Raw genomic sequence first — 19,779 nt, forward strand, 5'->3', positions numbered from 1 at the left:
CTTTCTATATACATCAGAAATTAATTTGGTCTCCAAATAAGACTGACATCTGGTCACAAATAGAAGAAACAACAAAACAGCACATAATAGATTACTAGTAGGATTTCCAATCCGATCCAACATGGAGGGTCACTGCAAGCCTCTCTCCCCCACTGATCACAACTAAAAACTCTGGGCAAAATACTAAAAACAACTTCTTGAGGACTCTGAAATGTAAACACTAGCAGGAATATTGGACAAGGACTCAAAGAGTGGTGTTGAGTGCTTTGGGGTTTTTTTCCTTCATGTCCCAGCTTTGAGCTCCCATCAGGCTGAACTAAGTAACAGGCACCAAGAGCAAAAATTCCAATCCCATTTTTCTGGGACTGAGAAAAGAATCCTCTTTTCTTTTCCCTTCTTTCACTTCCAACCTTGCAACAAGGCCAGGTCTAATTGAAGAACTACACTGCCCTGGGGGTAGGTGGTAGCAGTGAGGGGTGCACATAAGACCCAGAGGGACAAAGCTATCTTTTCAGATAGAACACTAAAAAAGGAAGACCCTACTGCGTGCACAGTGAGTGGGGAACTCCATCATTTTTTCTTTCTCTTTCTCTCACCATTTTGTGACAAAGTGGGCCCATTTGGTGGAACCATGCGATAGCATGAGAAGCAAAGCTCTGACAGAACAAGGCAGAGGGTGTGGGGTTATCCTAGAGAAGAATACAGCGGGTCAGGGGATTCTCTACTTCTGTGTATGAACTGACAAAAACCCTAGATTCACCTCGAAGCTATGTATGCTCAAAACATACCCAAAGAAGCACAGCAAAAACTCTAAAAATTAATCTATGACATAAACTACTACTGTAGTCCCAAACTAACCCCTGGGGGTGACATGCAAGGAGGACTCAAAAGCACAGAAAAGACTTTAAAAACTGAATTGACATAGGGGCGCCTGGGTGGCTCAGCTGGTTGAGCCTCTGACTTTGGCTCAGGTCATGATCTTGCTGTTTGTGGGTTTGAGCCTCGCATCGGGCTCTGTGCTAACAGCTCAGAGCCTGGAGCCTGTTTCGGATTCTGTGTCTCCCTCCCTCTGCCCCTCCCCCACTCGGCCTCCCTCAAGTTCTTGCTGGCGCCTGCGCACACTCTCTCTCTCTGTCAAAAATAAACATTAAAAACAAATAATAAAATAAAATAAAATAAAATAAAATAAAATAAAATAAAAACTGACACTGAAACCACCATCACCACCACAGAAAGTAAGGCCAAACTTGTAGTATGAACCTAATTGTGTTGGCTGCCGGAGGAGGGGTGGGAGAGGAAAGAAAAAGGGAAGAAAGAAAGGAGAAAAGAAACAAACAAACAAAAAAAGATTTCTCTGGGGGGACTTAACAAGATCTAGAGTTTTGAAATGAAATACTCAAAATGTTCACGACACAATCCAAAATTACTTGATATATCAAGAATGAGGAAATTCTGGCAAATTTTCACCATATAATTAACCCCGAGATAATTTAGATGCTGGAATCAACAAAGATTTAAAGAACCTACTATATAACTTTTTGCCAAGAAGCACACTCTTGAAAGACAGACATCCACAGTAAAAGAAAAAAGAAAAAGAAACTATTAAAAAGAATGAAATTAAAAATTTTAAACTATAAAGTACAGTATCTGAAATTTAAAAAAAAATCAATAGATGGGCTCAAAATCAACATAGAGCTGACAGAAGAACAAGTCAATGAACTAGAAAGCTCCCTCTGTATTCAAATACAGTTGCAGCATAAAGAACAAATGTAAGAATTATCTAAATGAAGAATAAGATTACAACAGAATGTGGAAATTAATCTCATTCCTTCCCACATTCAACTTTTCTTTCATTTCTTAGATATATTTCATTTTTCCATTAAAAATACATATACCTTAAAAACTTGTACACATTGAGAGAAATTATTAAGATAAAGACCAGCAAAAAAGATTTTGAAAAAAAAAAAAGAAGGAAAGAAATAAAGGAAAAACCACCTACACTATAATTACATGGGGGGAAATATTTTCTCTTTTTTTCTGTAAAGTTGAAATCACACACTATACAAACAATTTTGTGTTTTATTATTTCGTGTATTACAAGTGTAAACACTTCTCCCATATTATTTTAAAAACTATTGGGGCGCCTGGGTGGCTCAGTCGGTTGAGCGTCTAACTTCGGCTCAGGTCATGATCTCACAGTCTATGGGTTGGAGCCCCGCTTCGGGCTCTGTGCTGACAGCTCATAGCCTGGAGCCTGCTTCAGATTCTGTGTCTCCCCCTCTCTCTCCCCCTCCCTTGCTCATGCTCTGTGTCTCTCTGTCTCTCAATAATAAATAAATGTTAAAAAAAAAATTTAAAAAAAACAAACTATTTACAACAAATTTTTAAATGGCTGCATAACATATAGTAATCAATGAATGTTTTATATTTATTTAACCATTCTCCTATCACTGGATATTTCTGTATTTAAAGTAGTTACCTAATTCTTAGTAACACTATGGTATATATCTTCGTGCATAACTCTTTCCCTGGCTGCTTTAAGATACAAAACTAAATAGGGTGAGGGAAAAGTACTAACAAAGTTACTAAATTAATACAAATTGATAAAGATTACAAAACTCATACATGATTCTGTGGAAAACTTTCAAGTGCAGATTCATATAAGGAAGAAAATGAAAAGCCGCCTATAAGTCTGTTGTTAATATTTTGACAGATTTCTTTAAATTTTTAATGAAATGCACTATATATTCTAAAATTTGCATACAATATATGTTTAATACTACTGTAAAACAACCTTCAATGGCTGCACAGAATTTTAAACAATAGTTGATTTTCACAGCATTACAGCATATTATAAACCACCAATAAGTAAATATATTCCTACTGCTGCTCACCCTAGACATCCATATAGAACTGTAACGTGATGAAAGTCAGTGCCTGAAAGATGAACAGCTACATTTTGTGAATTAGATATTCTGTATTTAAGTATTACAGAATACTGACTGTTGCCCCAAATCTGTTTCCCCCTTTTTGTTGGGCATATGGCAACCCAGCTACAGACTATATTTCACAATGTGGAGGCACGAGTGATAAAAAAAAAAAAAAAAAAAAAATCTGATGCCCTACATTAGCTTCCTTTCTTTCCCATAGACTAGAACAATGGTAACAATGGCTAAATCCCGCCCCAAAAGTAGCGATAAACAAAAAGAAAATGGTGATGGTGTGGAGAAAACTGTAGCCCTCATACATTGCTACTATGAATATAAAATACTGCAGCCACTTTGGAAAACAGTATGCTAGTTTCTTCAAAAGTTAATAAATTTACTATATGACCCAACAATTCTCCGAGAATCTATCCAACAAAAATGAATAGAAAACATATGTATACATTAAGATCTGTGTTCAAATGCGTATAGCAAAATTGTTATGACAATCCCAAACCTGAAGCCACATAAATATGCATTAACCACTGAATAAACAGAAAATGAATATCCACACAGTGGAATACTATTCAGCTGGGGGGGAAAAAAAAGGAACACAGTACTAATACATGCCTACAACATGGCTGAACCTCAAAAACATTAGCAAACAGAAATAGGCCAGACATAATACGCAATGTCTCTTTTTGTCCCTTATAATAATCCTTGTTCTGAAGTCTACTTAGTTTGATATTAACAGTTACTCTAGCCCACTTGTTAAGTGTTTTCATGATGTATCTTTCTCCACCCTTTTACTTTTGACCTAAGTCATCTGTGTTAGTTTTCCATTGTTGCCATAGCAAACAATCGCAAGCTTAGAAGTTTGAAATAACACAAATACATTATCTTAACAGTTCTGTAGGTCAGAATTCTAATACAGGTCTCATTGGGCTAAAATTAAGGTGTGGGCAAGGCTCTATACCTTATTAGAAGCTCTAAGGAAAATCTGTTTTCTTACTCAGTTGTTCAAATAAGTCAATTCCCCAGGAACTGAGGTCCCCAATCCCTTAAAACCTGTAAGTAGAGAGCTGTTCCCACCTTCTAGAGGCCACCCAAATTCCCTGCCTTCCTCCATCTTCAAAGCTGCAGCAATGGACCTAGTCCCTTTCACACTTTCTCTCCCACGCCTTCTATTGTTGCTTTTCTCTAACTGCAGTTGTAAGGGTTCTAAGCCATTAGGGACTCGGGATTAGACTGGGCCTAACCAGAAAATCCCTAACACCTTTCTGATCTAAACATGTGTAACCTTTAAAAACATCCATGTTAGATAACATATTCACAGGTTTTGGAGATTAGAGTATAGAAATATTGGGGGTGGGGTGGGGATTTTATTCAGCCTACCACATCTTTTTATTTAAAGTATCTTGTAGACAGCATATAATTGCTTCTGTCTTTCAAAAATATTTCTGACAATCTTTGCCTTTTAACTGGTGTGTTTAGACTACTCATATTAATGTGTATTGCTATAGATGAATTCAAAGATCTGTTGTCTATCTGTTCCATCTATTGTCTTTTTCCCTCATTTTATGCCTTCTTTGGAGTTGAGGATATTTTATGATTCTATTTGAACTCCCCTACTGAATTATCATTTATGCCTCTGTATTACATTTTTATTTAATGGATGCTCTAGAGTAGGGACTGAAAAACCACGGCCTATGGGCCAGTAAACTGTTTCTGTGAATTTTTATTAAAACTTGACCATTTGTTTATATACTATGATGGAAGAGCTGAGTAGTTGCAACTGAGATCATAACACAAGTGGTTAAATATAAATTATATTATCCTTTAAGAAAATGTTTCCTGACCCCTGCTCTAGGCTTACCATATAATATTTAATTAATCAGAATCTACAAGCAGCATTACATAGTCATGTGTAGTGTCAGAACCTTACAACAGTATATTCCCAATTCTTCTCTCTAATCTTTTGTACTACTGTTACCATGTATTTTACTTTTACATATGCTATAAACACTATATATTGCTACTATTTTTGCTTTATACAGTCACATTTTTGAGCAATTAAAATAAGGAAAAAATTTTTACCTCCATTTACTCTACTTCCAATGCTCTTTCCTTTGTACAGATCCAAGTGCCTTTGCCCTGTCATGTACTTTCTGCCTGACAATGCTCCTTTACCATTCCTTACAGCGTTGTCTGCTAATAAAAAAATCCCCATGGTTTTGCTTATCTAAAAAAAACTTTATCACTTCATTTTTTTGAAAGATATTTCTATTAGGTATAGAATTCTGGTTTCACAAGTTTTTCCCCACCTTCAGCAACGTTAAAGTTGTCACTCTATGATCTTCCGGCTTCCATGTTTTCTGAAGAGAAATCTGCTCTAATTCTTACCTAGTTCTTACTCTGCATTTTTGTATTAGCTTTCTATTATTGCTATATCAATAAATTTTTTTCTGGTTACCTTTAAGAATTTTTGTTTGTTTTTATGTCTGAATATGACTACATTTTAAAATTATTTTTATTTTCTGTATTATTCCACTTAATGTTGTCTGAGCTTCTTGGATCTGTAGTTTAGTGTCTATCATTAATTTGGAAAAATTATTGGCCATTATTTTTTCAAATATTTCTTCTCTACCTCCCTTCTTATGGGATTCCAATTACATGTACCATTTGATATTGTCTCATGGTTCTTGGGTGTTTATTTAATTCTTACTTCTCATTGTGTTTCAATTTGGGTAATTTCTGTTGATGTATCTTCCCATTTGCTGGTTCTTTTTTGTCTGTGTCAATTCTACTTATGATCCTGTCACAGGCATTCTCCATCTCTGTTACTGTGTTTTAAATTTCTTTTTTAAATTTAATTCTCTTTAATTTTTTTTTTTTTTTTTTTTTTTTTTTTTGAGAGAGGCAGACAGACAGAGTGTGACCAGGGAGTGACAGAGAGAAAGAGAGGGAGACACAGAATCTGAAGCAGGATCCAGGTTCCGAGCTGTTGGCAAAGAACCGGACACGGGGCTAGAACCCACGAACAGTGAGATCATGACCTGAGCCAAAGTTGGACACTTAACCGACTGAACCACCCAGACCACCCTGTGTTTTAAATTTCTATGATTTCCAAGGGCACCTGGATGGCTCAGTCAGTTAAGCATCTAACTCTTGATCTCGGCTCAGGACATGATCTAATGGTTCATAAGTTCAAGCCCCACGTTAGGCTACACACTGTCAGTGCCCAGTCTGCTTAGGATTCTTTCTCTTCATCTTTCTCTGTTCCTCCCCCACATGCATCCCCCCGCCCCTCTCTCTCTCTGTCTCAAAGTAAATAAATAGACTTTACAGTTAAGCCTCTGACTTCAGCTCCAGTCATGATCTCATAGTTCATGAGTTCGAGCCCCATGTCAGGCTCTGTGTTAACAGCTCAGAGACTGAAGCCTGCTTTAGATTCTGTGTGTATGTCTCTCTCTCAAAATAAATAAACATTAAAAAAATTTTTTTAATTTAAAAAAATACCTTAGAAACATTTCTAGGATTTCCACTCAATTTTTGATATATTTTTCAACACTATCTCTGCTGAAATTAACCACCTGACCTTACATGCTGTCCAGGTTTTCCACAAGAGCTTTTAACATGTAATTCCTAGTTACTCAAAAATACCTTGTGACACAGTTTTAACATGTGTCACTGTTATGTCTAGTTTTGATGATTGCTTTGTCTCTTCGAAGTATATATATATATTTTCTTGTTTTTTCATATGCTTTGTAAATTTTATTAAAGATCTTATGTATTACTGTCATCATGTGTATGATAGTAAAGACTAAGGCAATTTTAGGCTTCGAAATGAGTATACATTTCCATCAGGCCTTTTAGCACAGGGGTTTGAATTAATGTTAACTAGGAGTTAAGCTAGGTTTGAAGTCTGTCATTGCTATGGCCACACCTAATGCACCACAGACCACAAGTTTCTACAGTGATACCTTGTGTTGGGGATGGGGAATTCAGTTTGCCATAAGAATATTTTTTTCATTCTTCTAACTGCTCCACACTTAGTTCTAAGGCTTTGTGCTCAGAAAAGATCTGTCTCTTGTAAGTTACTTACTATTTGACACTTGCTATCCTGGCAGCAGGGAGTAAAAAATAGGGGAGAGTGTTCTTTGATCTTCTGATCAAGACTTAGTCTTAGTTAAGCACTGTGTCCCTGATCTCATGTATATGCCTTTTTAGTCCTTCCTCTCCCTTGGTATAGTTCTGGTTCCTATAGATATTCCTGCCCCTCCCCTAGGGCTTGAGAGTTTTTCCTCTTGTTCCAATCCCACAGTTACAAAGAGATTCCACCAGTGTCCTAAGGCAACAATAATTGTTGCACCTCTCCCAACAGAATATGGCTTTGTTATATAACAGAAAAGGGGAAGAGGAGTCCAGGTGGAGTTTATTGTTCCTCCTGCAGTGGCTGCTGTAGTCATCCTCCAGTCCTTCACCAAGGGGAGATTTTCTTTTATTGGCTGATGGGGTTCATGAAGAAAAATCTACATAGGAGTTTGGGGTCCTCCTATTTTTGTGCCCACGAGGAGTTTCACCTTTCCTCACCAGTACACACTTGGTCTCCACCAATTCAACAATCATTTTAGCTGAATTCTTTCTGTGAGTGTCTGATTGTGTCTTGCCCAGGTAAATCAGTACTTGTACTTTGCTTCTCTCTGCAAAAAAAGAGTATCTCTCCTTAGATTCTGAGCCTAGATTCACTGCCCTGCCATTTCAGCACTCAATGGGTTAAAGAAAAGCTGTGAACTTGTTGTTTGTCCACCTTTTTATTTTAAAACTGGGACTGAGTTTTTTTCCAACTCTCCGCATCTCTGATCAGAAACCAGAAGCCATCCTATTTTCATTTAACTTCATGTATTATGGTTTTCAAAGTTTACCATATAACTTTCCACGTAAGTTCACTCATCCATCAAATGTTCAGCTAATGCTTACTATGTGGCAGGCATTGGGACAGAAACTAATGCTTTCCTTCTGCCAAAGTTGGCAGCTAACTAATGTCTGCCATACCAAACTCCCTACCAAGACAAGATGACCCAATGTCTACCTTAAGGGTGAGTACATTTAGGTCAGAGAAAAATATTTCATGATTACATTTATTTGTAGCTAGGTTTAGATATATTGTGGTCTGATTCAAATGACTTAAAACACTTTGTGCGGCACTGTAGAGAATATAGATAGGAGTAAGATAAAGATTTATCTCTATACTACTTGCTTATAGAGAATAGTTCAAATATTAAAAAGAATACCATACAGCACACTTTATCATTAACCTGCAGTTACATGTATTTAAGGAGAATGTTAAGGCATGGATAAATGAATAAGAATCGCTATTCACAGGTAACAGAGGAACTGAAGGCATGATCGATGCCTCAGAAAAAAATAGAGTTTTCCTTGCAATATTGATCCCATAAATTCATAGCAAAAGCAGACAAGGACAGGATAAAAGAAAATCTAGCAGGATATACCAGATTATATGACATTATATAGCAGGAATATATCACCTGGGGTTAAAGTTAACTAGCCTTCATGGAATGTTATCTATTTCACATTTGTACCTCTAGCACTCTGGTGGTAAGTACTCAGTTTTAAATCCTAAAGGCTGACTTCTTCAGTACATCAGATGTTAGTAGTCAGGTACTTCTAGCCAATTCTGTTCATATAAGAAATTAAAGTATATATGCCAATAAATGAATGCATTATATGGAGCCAAAAAAATAAGATCTATGATAAAAATCAGATATTTGTGGAAGTCTAACCAGTACAGTCTCTCCATGTAAGAAAAACTACCTAGAGAGTTAACGTTTCGGAATGTAAATTGATAAAAAAAAATACAATAGTAAAAGGGGGTTAGAAGACTCTAGTTTTAATGGCTTCTTGCAACTTGACACATTGATTCCTCTACATCTTTGGAGATACTTGTTGAGAACACTGTGGTTTTCCAAAACAATTGCTCCTTCTATAGCTAATGCTCAAATGGTTATTACCAATATTTCCTTCTTTCCATTTCCAGCAGACCCTACTTCTCACAGATTAAGTTTCTCTAGGTATTTTAGTATCATTAGTTACATAACAGCCAAGTTCTTAATCTGGTCTCTCATTCTGCCCCTCTAATATGACCACTCCTAAGCATATCTATTTTATATCTTTTTTTTTATCTATTTTATAATTTGATTCTCAAAAAATAACATTTTCTAAATTTTTCAGTTCTTAGTATGCATGGCCAACTATTTTTCATTTCAGTATATATTCTGAAAGGACAAATGATAATGGATCACTTAAATACCACTTGAATATCAAGCTCATAGAGCTATAAAAGTTTAAAAAAATACTACATATAATAAAAATTAGCTTCCATATAATAGTGGGTCAGAAAGATTATTATACTACCACATGCATGATTCAATCTTTTGATTAAAAAAGCACTATACTTAAGAGTTATAAAAAGCTCAGAAAACTGGAAACAGAAATGCAGTCTAGGATAGATTTTCAGACTAATATAGAAGTCTTGGCATGAATAATAAGAGAACTGTGGTTGATCCACAGAACAGTTGGATTATGAACCAGAATATGCAAATCAGGTAACTATTTATGATAATTATTAAAATGTTAACTTGCAAATAAAGCACAAAAAGTAAAATTCTACAGTAGGTTTATTCAAGTACAGTAGAGGACAACGCAGTATAACTAGAAGTATTTGTAGTTTATGGTGTGAATTAAGTATGTTAATACCAAAGCAATAATGCAAACACAGTTCAACTTCATATTTGGTTAGGATAATTGTTCATGTTTTCTTTACACACACACACACACACGCACAATCTACCTCTGTTTTGATGAAAGTCTCCTTTCTTTACATTTCCAACAGGTTTTGTTAATATGTTCTTATGCATGTACTACAGACTTCTCTCAAATCCCAGACTTAGAAGCTTTCACTCTTTTACCTCTATATCTAATAGTTATGGAGTTGTGATGATTCTTTGCACACAATGTTTCAAAGTTGTTTACATTGTTCACAGGAGCACCTGGGTGGCTTGGTTGGTTAAGCTTTGGACTTTGGCTCTAGTCATGATCTCACAGTTGGTGAGTTCAAGCCCCACATCAGGCACTCTGAGTCAGCAGAGAGCTCCCTTCAGATCTTCTATCCCCCCCTCTCCCTCCGCCCCTCCCCTGCTCCCATGCACACACACTCCCTTTCTCTCAAAAATACATAAACATTAAAAAATAAATGAATAAATAAATAAAGTTGTTTACACTGTTATTTGCAAAGCTACCACACTCCTTTCCCTGGCTTCATAACCTAATCCATAGACTGCTACTTCCCAGAAGATTCAATATCTGCTTTCATTTTCTCTCTCAATAGTTCTAAAACAAACTATGAGAATAATCATCACATAAATGTTTATCAAGGTAAGACATAAGTCAAGGGCTCACAGTTGTAAATGTATGTGTGTATGTATGTGATTTGTTTCACCTGATTACTAATTCAAATCTAAATTCCCAAAGAATCAAAGGTCCTTATGAAGAGGTCTCCTATCTTCCACAATCTCCTTTCTATAATCTCAATGTTCCATATTAGCGACATTGGTTCTAATCATATCCATCACCTCAATTTATACAGTCCTCGAAATCTGTCCTATCTATACTTTGAATTTCTGCTTTATTGATTATGCTCTTTACTGCTTCTAATAGATGTTTCACTTCAGCTATTGAATTGAAATTTCTTATAATTCTTATTCATACCCTTCTTCATCTTTTCCTATATTCTCAGCCAGAATTCTTTTCACCTGTCTTTTAACTACCATCTTACACACTTTGTTTCAAAAGAATATGCACACATCGCTTCTCGGCCTTTTGGCTAAGATCAAGTGTAAAAGAATATGCACATTTATTGAAAATTTAAAGCATATTTCAATAAAATGTACTTGTTTTTCCTAGATTTGAATCATTTCCACAAATGCGTATTTTCTCTGTCCCCTAAGAACAGCGCTCCCCTTGTTTTGTACTACTGAATATTTTGATCTTTTTTTGACTGTTTACTCATTCTTGAAGTAGTCAGTTCTGCTCTTTCCTAATAAATGGGAGAAGAGGATGGAGGTGGTAAATTAATTTCCCTCATTACCCACATATTTCATTTACATCTTTCAGATCCTAGGAACCCTGGCCAAATTTCTAATATTAGTTGTCATTTGCTTACTATGGCTCTAAAGAAAACGCTCACCTGGCCTCCACTACTTCTTGTCCCTTCATGACAGCCTCGTCATCTCATTCATACCTGACTGAAACAGCTCCCAACTAACTGGTGCCTAGTCTTCTAATTTGCTTGGCTCCATCTCAGTTTTGTAATCCATTCTACAACGTGCCAATTATTATTCCCTCATCTCTTGCCATCAACAACAAGAAATCTATGCTCCACTCAGTCCTAGATAAGCCCCTTCTCAACAGGCTGTGCATTCCTGTCTGCTACCTTCGGCTTCACCGCTCCTTATATTTTACATGTACAGGGTACATTTTAAATGAGATTCTTTTCTCACTAGATTATAAATTGCTTGGACCTTCACTTTACTTCCCTTCTCTCCTTCACTTTAGTATTTCCAGCACCAAACAAACAGAATGAACTCACCTTAATAAAAAGGAATAGATGGAACACTACCACAGAGTGCAAGAAACCTACTTTAAAAACTTAAGCTATTTAGGGTAAATAATTTGGTTTCCTTCAGGATACTAACAGATATCATCAAAAATTATATTGAGAAAAAAAGAAGCTTTCAAGCAAGCAAAACCAATAATTCTTCCAACAAGTCTAGATCCGGGGTCCAGAAATTACAGCTGTTTTGTTATGGCCTATGAGGTAAGAAAGGTTTTATGCAATGCAAACTGGTGTAGCCATTCTGGAAAACAGTACCGAGTATGGTAGTTCCTCAAAAAGTTAAAAATAGAACTACCCTATGATCTAGCAATTTTGCACTACTAGGTATTTACCCAAAGAAAACAAAAATACTAATTCAAAGGGATACATGCACCCCAATGTTTATAGCAGCAGCATCTACGATAGCCAAACTACAGAAACAGCCCAAGTGTCCATCCATAGATAAATGGATAAAGAAGATGTGGTGTGTGTGTGTGGGGGGGGTGTATGTATGCACACATACCCACACCCACAATGGAATATTACTCAGCCACAAAAAAAGAATGGAATCTTGCCATCTGCAACAATGTGGATGGAGCTACAGAGCATTGTGCTAATAAGCGAAATTAAAACAGTCAGAGAAAGACAAATACCATATGATTTCACTCACATGTGGAATTTAAGAAACAAAACAAACAAGCATGGGGAAAAAGAGAGAGGGGCAAACCAAGAAACACACCCTTAACTATAGAGAACAAACTGATGGTTACCAGAAGGGAGGTGGGGGGGATGGGTTAAATAAGTGATGGGGGCTAAGGAGGGTACTTGTTGCAATGAGCACCAGGTTTTGTATGTAAGTGTTGAATCACAAAATTGTACACCTGAAACTAATATTACACTGTATGGTAACTAACTGGAATTTTAAAACTTTTAAGAAATTTAAATAAAAAATTTTAAAAAAGAATGCTTTCTGTATTTTCAGATTTAAAAAAAAATCGTAAGAAGGATATTTTGCAACATATAATGAAAATTATATGACATTCAAATTTTAGTCATCATAAATAAAATTTATTGAAACACAGCCATATCCACTGATTTACATGTTTTCTGTGGCTAACAACTTTTGTGTTACAAGGACTAAGTTGAGTTGTTGCTATAGACCAGACGGCCCTCAATGCTTACACTATTTACTATCTGGCCATTTACAGAACAAAGAAACAAACAAACAAAACTGTCCATTCCTAGTCTAGATCAGCAAAGTAATAAATACCTTGAGCAACCTTACCCCCTGAAAGTAAGGGTACTTACTTTCTTACATGAGGTAAGAGAAAAAAAAAAAAAGGCTTTGGTGGCCACAGCAAAGAACTTTTGTTCTCTAATGTCAAAGAGGGAGTTTTTTGTGAAGGGGGAAAAGATTTGAAAGGAGTCATTCTACTAGCTGCAGAAAGCAATGTGCTAAGACATAAAACTTGATTGTTGACTTTTAAATCATACTTCATGCTCAGAAAAAGAAACTGGCTCACTCCACTCTCCACCCCACAAACATAAACTTACTTTCAATATATTGTACACTTTATAGATGTGGATAAACTGATACCTAACCTCCCTGCTTTGGCCAACAGAAATATGTATCTCATCCTCCAAATAGATCATATGGTTACATTATCATAACTTGAGAAATATTTGAAGAAACCATGGACCAATAGTTACACTATTGAGAGTAAAAACTCAGTATCGAATGTACCCAAATTCAAATCTTTCTTTGTGGGAGCCACCTTCAAGTGTACACAAGGTAAATGCCAAAGTCAATTAAGCAGGGCAATTCCTGGGGCAACATATTTTTAGCCAATTCCTTCTGGTTGGTCCATTAAGAGATAACGTAACTTCAAATCAGAAGGGAGGTGGGGGGGGGGGATGAGATGATGTAACTTCAATCAGATAACTTCAAATCAGATGTTATACAGACCTGAGTTGCTTCACAATTGATACAGACAACTGACTGCATTTTCTTTTTATACTTTCCAGATCCTTGCTATCTTTTGTAGCACAAAACTCTGAAGTATCAACACAGTACATATTTCTCACATGGATTGCTTCTTGAGAAATATTTTGGCTCTGCTATAAGCATCCCTATAGCCCACATCAGTGGAAGTACAGGTCCCAGTGAGAATACAAATCAGTACTCTCATATCATGATGAAATGCTACTGCCTTGCCGTAAGCATGTTTGCTAGCTAAAACATCTGAGTCAGTTCATTTAGTAAAAACTTAGTGAGCTTCTCCTATGTGCCTAGGGGAATTCAGGGATGAAACACAAAACCTCTGCTTTCAAAGAACAAATAATTTAGTTGAGCAAACAGATGAATAAACCAAATATAAGAAATATCTGTACCATAGGCTCCTGAACTCCTAACTACTGTTTAAGTAGTTAAAACAGCCAAAGTGCAAGAAAACTCATCTAAGGCAATGTGCAGGCAAACTTTTTTTTTTTTTAATTACCTCATTTCCAATTCTCTCCTCTACTTACTTAGCTTTTCTTTTCCCTAGCTCCAGAAAACAGTTATGAGGATTTTAGATAGTTTGTTGGTTCAGAGGATAATGTAGGTTGGGAGGCTGTGATCTAATACATAAGCTAGTCATCATCTCCTTTAAGGATTTTTTGTTTCTCCTTGGATGAAGTTACATCACTGGACAAGAGATTCCTATAGGAATAATACTGACTTAGTCCCTTTCCTAAGAATTAGAATTTTTTAGGGATTATGTCCTTATTAATTTTTTTTGTCATCAAAGGAACTAAAGTAGTCCATCTTCAATAGGAATAATTAAATTACTGAAAAATAACAGGATTGTAAATATTATCACAAAGCAGTTTAAAAGTTTATAATAAAGGGATGCCTGGGTGCCTCAGTCAGTTAAACGTCCAACTCTTGATTCCAGCTCAGGTCATGATCTCACGATTCCTGAGTTTGAGCCTGGCATTGGGCTCTGCATTGAAGGTGCAGAACCTACTTGGGATTCTCCCTCCCTCCCTCTCTTTGTCTCCCTCCCCCCTCCAAATAAACTTGTAAGGAAGACATCTTTAGTAAAAAAAAAAAAACAAAAAACAAAAACAAAAACTTATAATGAAAACCATATGCAGAAGACTGAATTTTAAAACTGAATTTCTGAAAGCCCTGACAAATATTTAGTATTTTCTAAAATAAAAAAATAATACTAAAAAGAAGATATTCTGTGTTACTCATATTTAAGTATTAATAATGGGTAGGACAGGAGTGATTTCCATTTATCCACTCTTGCTTTTTAAAAATCCATCCTTACCTTTCTCCCTTCAAAATCTTAATGACTATAAATACTTTGCTTTGCCACAGATAAAATTCACACCGAATAGTATGCTTTATTGTTATTATTCTAGGCCTGATCCTTCATCCAGTTGTTCAGTGCCTTTCTGATTTTATGATGCTGACTCCAAAATCCACCTAGTTAGGGTCCAGCTTCTGCCAGCCCTTCTGAGCCAATCAGTTTCTTCCCTGCCGACACTGAAGGCACAGTTACATGGTCCCTGTTCAATCTAGGTTTCATTACAAACACGCTGTATATGCCTTCTGCACTGCCTCCTCCTCTGGGATACAGGTGGCCAACAGGGTATAGATCCAGGAAGTTACTACTACTAAAGACTACAGAATCATTAATAATTAGCAAAGTTTTAAGAATACTTACACGTTTTCTTTAGAATATACTAATAATCTTTACCTAAAATCAATAATTATTACATAAGTGTCAATTTGATTAATTTCTTTTGAAGTTAATACCAAGAAGTACTTTCGTAGAAATGGGTCCTTTTTCTTTCATTAAAGGATGAGAATTATGCATCTGTAGTGTTAAACCTTTTGTCCTGGTCAGGAACTCAAGGCTCTATCTCAAGGGTATTTCATTCACTTCATTACAAATAATCATTTCGTGTTTGTATCCTGGTGCTGGGGATCCAGAAGTGTGCAAAACAGACAAGAGGGTATTTCATTCACTTCATTACAAATAATCATTTCGTGTTTGTATCCTGGTGCTGGGGATCCAGAAGTGTGCAAAACAGACAAGAGACCTGATGCTTGTCCAAAATTTTCTTTTTCAAAAAATTATTTCTCCCCTTTCCATATAATTTTATTTCTAAGTGATCAGACATTTTGGCATGTAAGACTGTTTTATTCCTAAGATAACCCAGAAAAGGTACCTATAGCCAATATTCATTTCTGAGTTTTCTTGGAAATTATAAAATTCTCATTTTCAAGAGAATTTGTACAGGAATATTTGCCATGAAGTCTTTTAAAAACAACTTTGCAAGTTTAAGAACGCAATGTCCAGTTTGAAATGATTAGAATTCTGAAACCAGCCAATTAAGTATTTAAAAATGTATTCCCAAAGATGACTTTGTTAACCAATACCAGATCACCATAACATGAAATTCTGATGTGTAACCATGTGGTCATATTTAAGGGTGAGGTTAACAGCGTCTGATGCTGAGCTCAGTCTTAAATGTGTACACACAAACACATATCTTTATCTAGAAGTCTTTGTTCCCTACAATGGCAATTAGCATGAACTCATCACAGAGTTTCTAGGCCATTAAGACAGGAAACTCCCCTTGCTGCCCTTATTGACCCACAACATAGTCTTTAGTCTTCCAGAAAACTGCCTTCTCCAGGTCTCTAGGACTCTCTTGCTAGCTTGGACTAGCCTGGTACTCAGTATTTTTGCTGCGTTTCTCAGTGGCATAGCTGTAGACTTTTGGGGCAAAATATTTCTTCCTTATGTGAAACTGTTTAGGGCAGTAACAAGCATTTTAGCACTTACCCACTAAATGCCAGTGAAGTTTTCCTAGTTACCATGACAACCCTTACACACACACACACACACACACACACACACACAACCTTCCCTTCTCTGTTTCCAAATGCTTGGGGGTGGGGGAGGAAGAGGCAAGGGGGGATGGAGTACCATTCCCAACTGATTCACTATAACATGTACTTTGTGGACCTTGGACCTAAATCCCTTATAACTTAACAACTGATTTGCCTGGTTTTTCTTACTTTCAGATTCTGAACTCTGTATCCCGTAACTCAATCTACTTTTTTCCAATAGTTCTTTCTTCTACAGTATAGAAAATCCTGCCCTCGCCTCTAACTCAATTTCACTGTATTAAGGTGAAGACAGAAACCAAGTCAAGAAAAAATAACGTTGGAATGGAGGTACAAATTTTGAATAGAATGCACAAAATAAATGAAGTGCCAAAATGCAAAGGATTAATGCAAAAGGCCTACAGGAAAGAATAAACAAAGTTCTGAGGCACTTAGCAACAAGACCATTGCAGATGGCAGTTCAGCCAAGCTGGATTAAGCAAATGGTCATTTCGTCACACTTGAGGAGTCTAACACCCACTGAGGGTTAGAACGAAGGGTTATTAACTCTCATCCTGCTGTCTTCACTGGACTTGCAGAACAGCTTGGCAGCTCCTATGTTAGGACCTTTGCACTTGCTATTTCCTCAGCTTGGATGGCATTTGCCTCCAATATTCCTCGTTCCTTCATCTCCTCTAAGTCTTCGCTCAAAAAAAGACTTTTCCTCATTAGATCTACCTTGCTATTTAATTCTGCAGCCTCCTGACTCATACATACACTGTCAATGCCCTTAAACTACAATGTTCATTTTTTCCAAAGCAATTACCATTTTCTAAAACCCTATTTATCTTAATTCTTTATTATGCTTGTTATTTACTTTCTCCCTCTTCTAGAAGACAAGCTCCATGAGGGTAAAGATCCTTGTTTTGTTCACTGATGTATCCCAAGCATCTAGAACATGGCTGCAGAACTCAGAAAGCCCGGTATTTATATCAACAATGGTCTGTAGAATGATGGATGTAGGCTGTAGAGAATCCAGTCACATCTCACCAAACCAAAATATGATTCCTTTGAAACCAAAAGGTCTTTCATGGAATTAAGCTAATGTTGCTTCTTATTCACTTGTTTATTACTAGAGGGAGACAGGAAAGCTCTTCCCTTACAGACGTGGGCACTAAATGATCCCATAATGTCTTTAGTTAGCAAAATCTCTGAACCCTCCACAGCAATAATGCTTATGACTCTACACCAGGAAATCAAAAGCCACATTTCTCCTTCCATTTACCTGAAATGACTTGAGCCTAAAGGAAGGAATTAATAGTTCCCAAAGTCATCTACGATTAAGAAGCATGGGCACAAAACTTGAGGCTCCCGATATCTGATTATTGTTTAAGCATGTGCCTTCTAATACAGTTCCACAATAGTTTATGAGTATTGACTTGGAAGGGCCAGAAAAAGCATAGGTATCAAGAACTGAAAAAGTATTTTAAAAAGATACAATTTATTTTTTTGTATTTTTTAAATGTTTATTTATTTTTGAGAGAGAGAGAGCGAGCAACAGAGAGAGAGAGAGAGAGAGAGAGAGAGAATATGTGAGCAGGGGAGGGGCAGAGAGAGGGAGACACAGAATTCGAAGCTGGCTCCAGGCTCAAAGCTGTAGGCAAAGAGGTGGACGTGGGGCTTGAACTCATGAACCGTGAGATCATGACCTGAGCCTAAGTCTGATGCTTAACCAACTGAACCATCCAGGTGCCCCAAAAGACACATTTTCCTTGAAGACTATCAGAGTAGCAGTATGAAATGAATGAAGAAACAAATTTAATTTTAGGAGCTAAATACAGAAAGAGTATATTTAGAGAGTCAGAGTTAACTGCTAGGTCACATCTTTATCTTCAAAAACTGTAGATCATTTTGCAATGTAAAAATAAGAGATTTCCTGAAGACTGTTCCCCCATTTCTAGCCCCAGATGCACAGCCACTCGTTCGCATGTTCCGCCATTTATTGTATGTGAGGGCCATCCAGCCTGCAGACAATTCAATTAATCTTACAAGTGACATACAAAAAAAACCAACAACAACAACAACAAAAAAAACAGATGTGGCATTAAGATTTACAAAGTTATTGAAACTTTTTAACAAGTAAAACGCATCTTTACTTAGCTACACCAGAATGAGGAATAAAGGGGTTTACATATGTTCCAATTCTAAACCTATCAATCAAACCCATGTTATTCCTTTGGGAGCTTATTTACATGCATATTTATCAGCCTCACATGCTAATTCCCTGCTGTTTTATGCCTGCGAGGCATGTTTATGAGTCATAATTGTTGATCTCATTTGATGTATTTCACTGAAGGAAGACATTATTCAGTTATGTGGCCTAATGTCAATGAGTTACGATGACCTGATCTTCCAAATGCAACTTGCTCTTTAATTTTTATTAGGACATAACTTACTGTACAGAAAAAGAAGTATACTGAAATAAAAGAATCAATGTTTTATATTAAAAATTTTAGTTAATCACTTTATTTTGGTTCCACCTTACCCTTCACAATCAATCTGAAATGTAGCTATAAAAATCGCATCCCCCTCCAGTCAAGTATCTCCCCACACTTTGAACTGAGCCCTAGCTTCATAATTTGCCACATTAGTCAAAAACTTTCAGGACCTTCCTCCAGTTTATACTAAAACATATTTTATTCATTTACTCCATTATCGCATTTCTTTACTATCATTTTATTTTTCCCCTCAATCACGATTCAGGGACTTCTTTAATCTGTACTACAAAACTTGACTATTCAAAACTATTTTCTTCAACTCAAAATGTTACTTTAGGCAGAAAGTCTTCCTAACATAGAGTAACTGGGTAATGAGTAACTATTTCTGCATTCTTTCAATCCCTTAGAAAACATTAAGTATGGGGCGCCTGGGTGGCTCAGTCGGTTAAGCATCTGACTTCTGCTCAGGTCATGATCTCTTGGTTTGTGAGTTCAAGCCCTGCGTCGGGTTCTGTGCTGACAGCTCAGAGCCCGGAGCCTGCTTCAGATTCTGTGTCTCCCCATCTCTCAGCCCCTCCCATGCTCATGCTCACGCTCTGTCTCTGAATAATAAATAAACGTTAAAAAAAATTTTTTAAAAAAGAAATACTAACTATATTACTAATCAAAAATAAAGTAAAAACACTACATGTAACATATAGCAGAATACAATAGAAGTGGTGGCATTAAGGGATAGTATGTGCTAAGATGTTTTGTTATTAAGAAACAGAAATGGAATATATTGCAGTGTACTTT

The 19,779-nt window shown here is 36.5% G+C and overlaps 1 protein-coding gene across 10 annotated transcripts in view; it reads right to left on the reverse strand.

Moving 5' to 3' along the window:
• The window catches only part of TBC1D5 (TBC1 domain family member 5), a 536,588-nt gene that overhangs the window by 282,014 nt on the left and 234,795 nt on the right, over positions 1–19,779 (reverse strand). Inside the window, exon 1 of one of the 10 annotated variants that reach the window (XM_042999063.1) lies at positions 2,895–3,321. The exons of the other annotated variants lie outside the window; for them this stretch is intronic. The gene's annotated coding sequence lies outside the window, so the exon portion shown is untranslated. Of the gene's footprint in view, positions 1–2,894; positions 3,322–19,779 lie in introns of those variants that run through there. 10 annotated transcript variants of the gene reach the window in all.

The sequence above is a fragment of the Panthera tigris genome, chromosome C2 (genome assembly GCF_018350195.1).
Source record: "Panthera tigris isolate Pti1 chromosome C2, P.tigris_Pti1_mat1.1, whole genome shotgun sequence".
In the NCBI taxonomy this organism is placed as follows: Eukaryota; Metazoa; Chordata; class Mammalia; order Carnivora; family Felidae; genus Panthera; species Panthera tigris.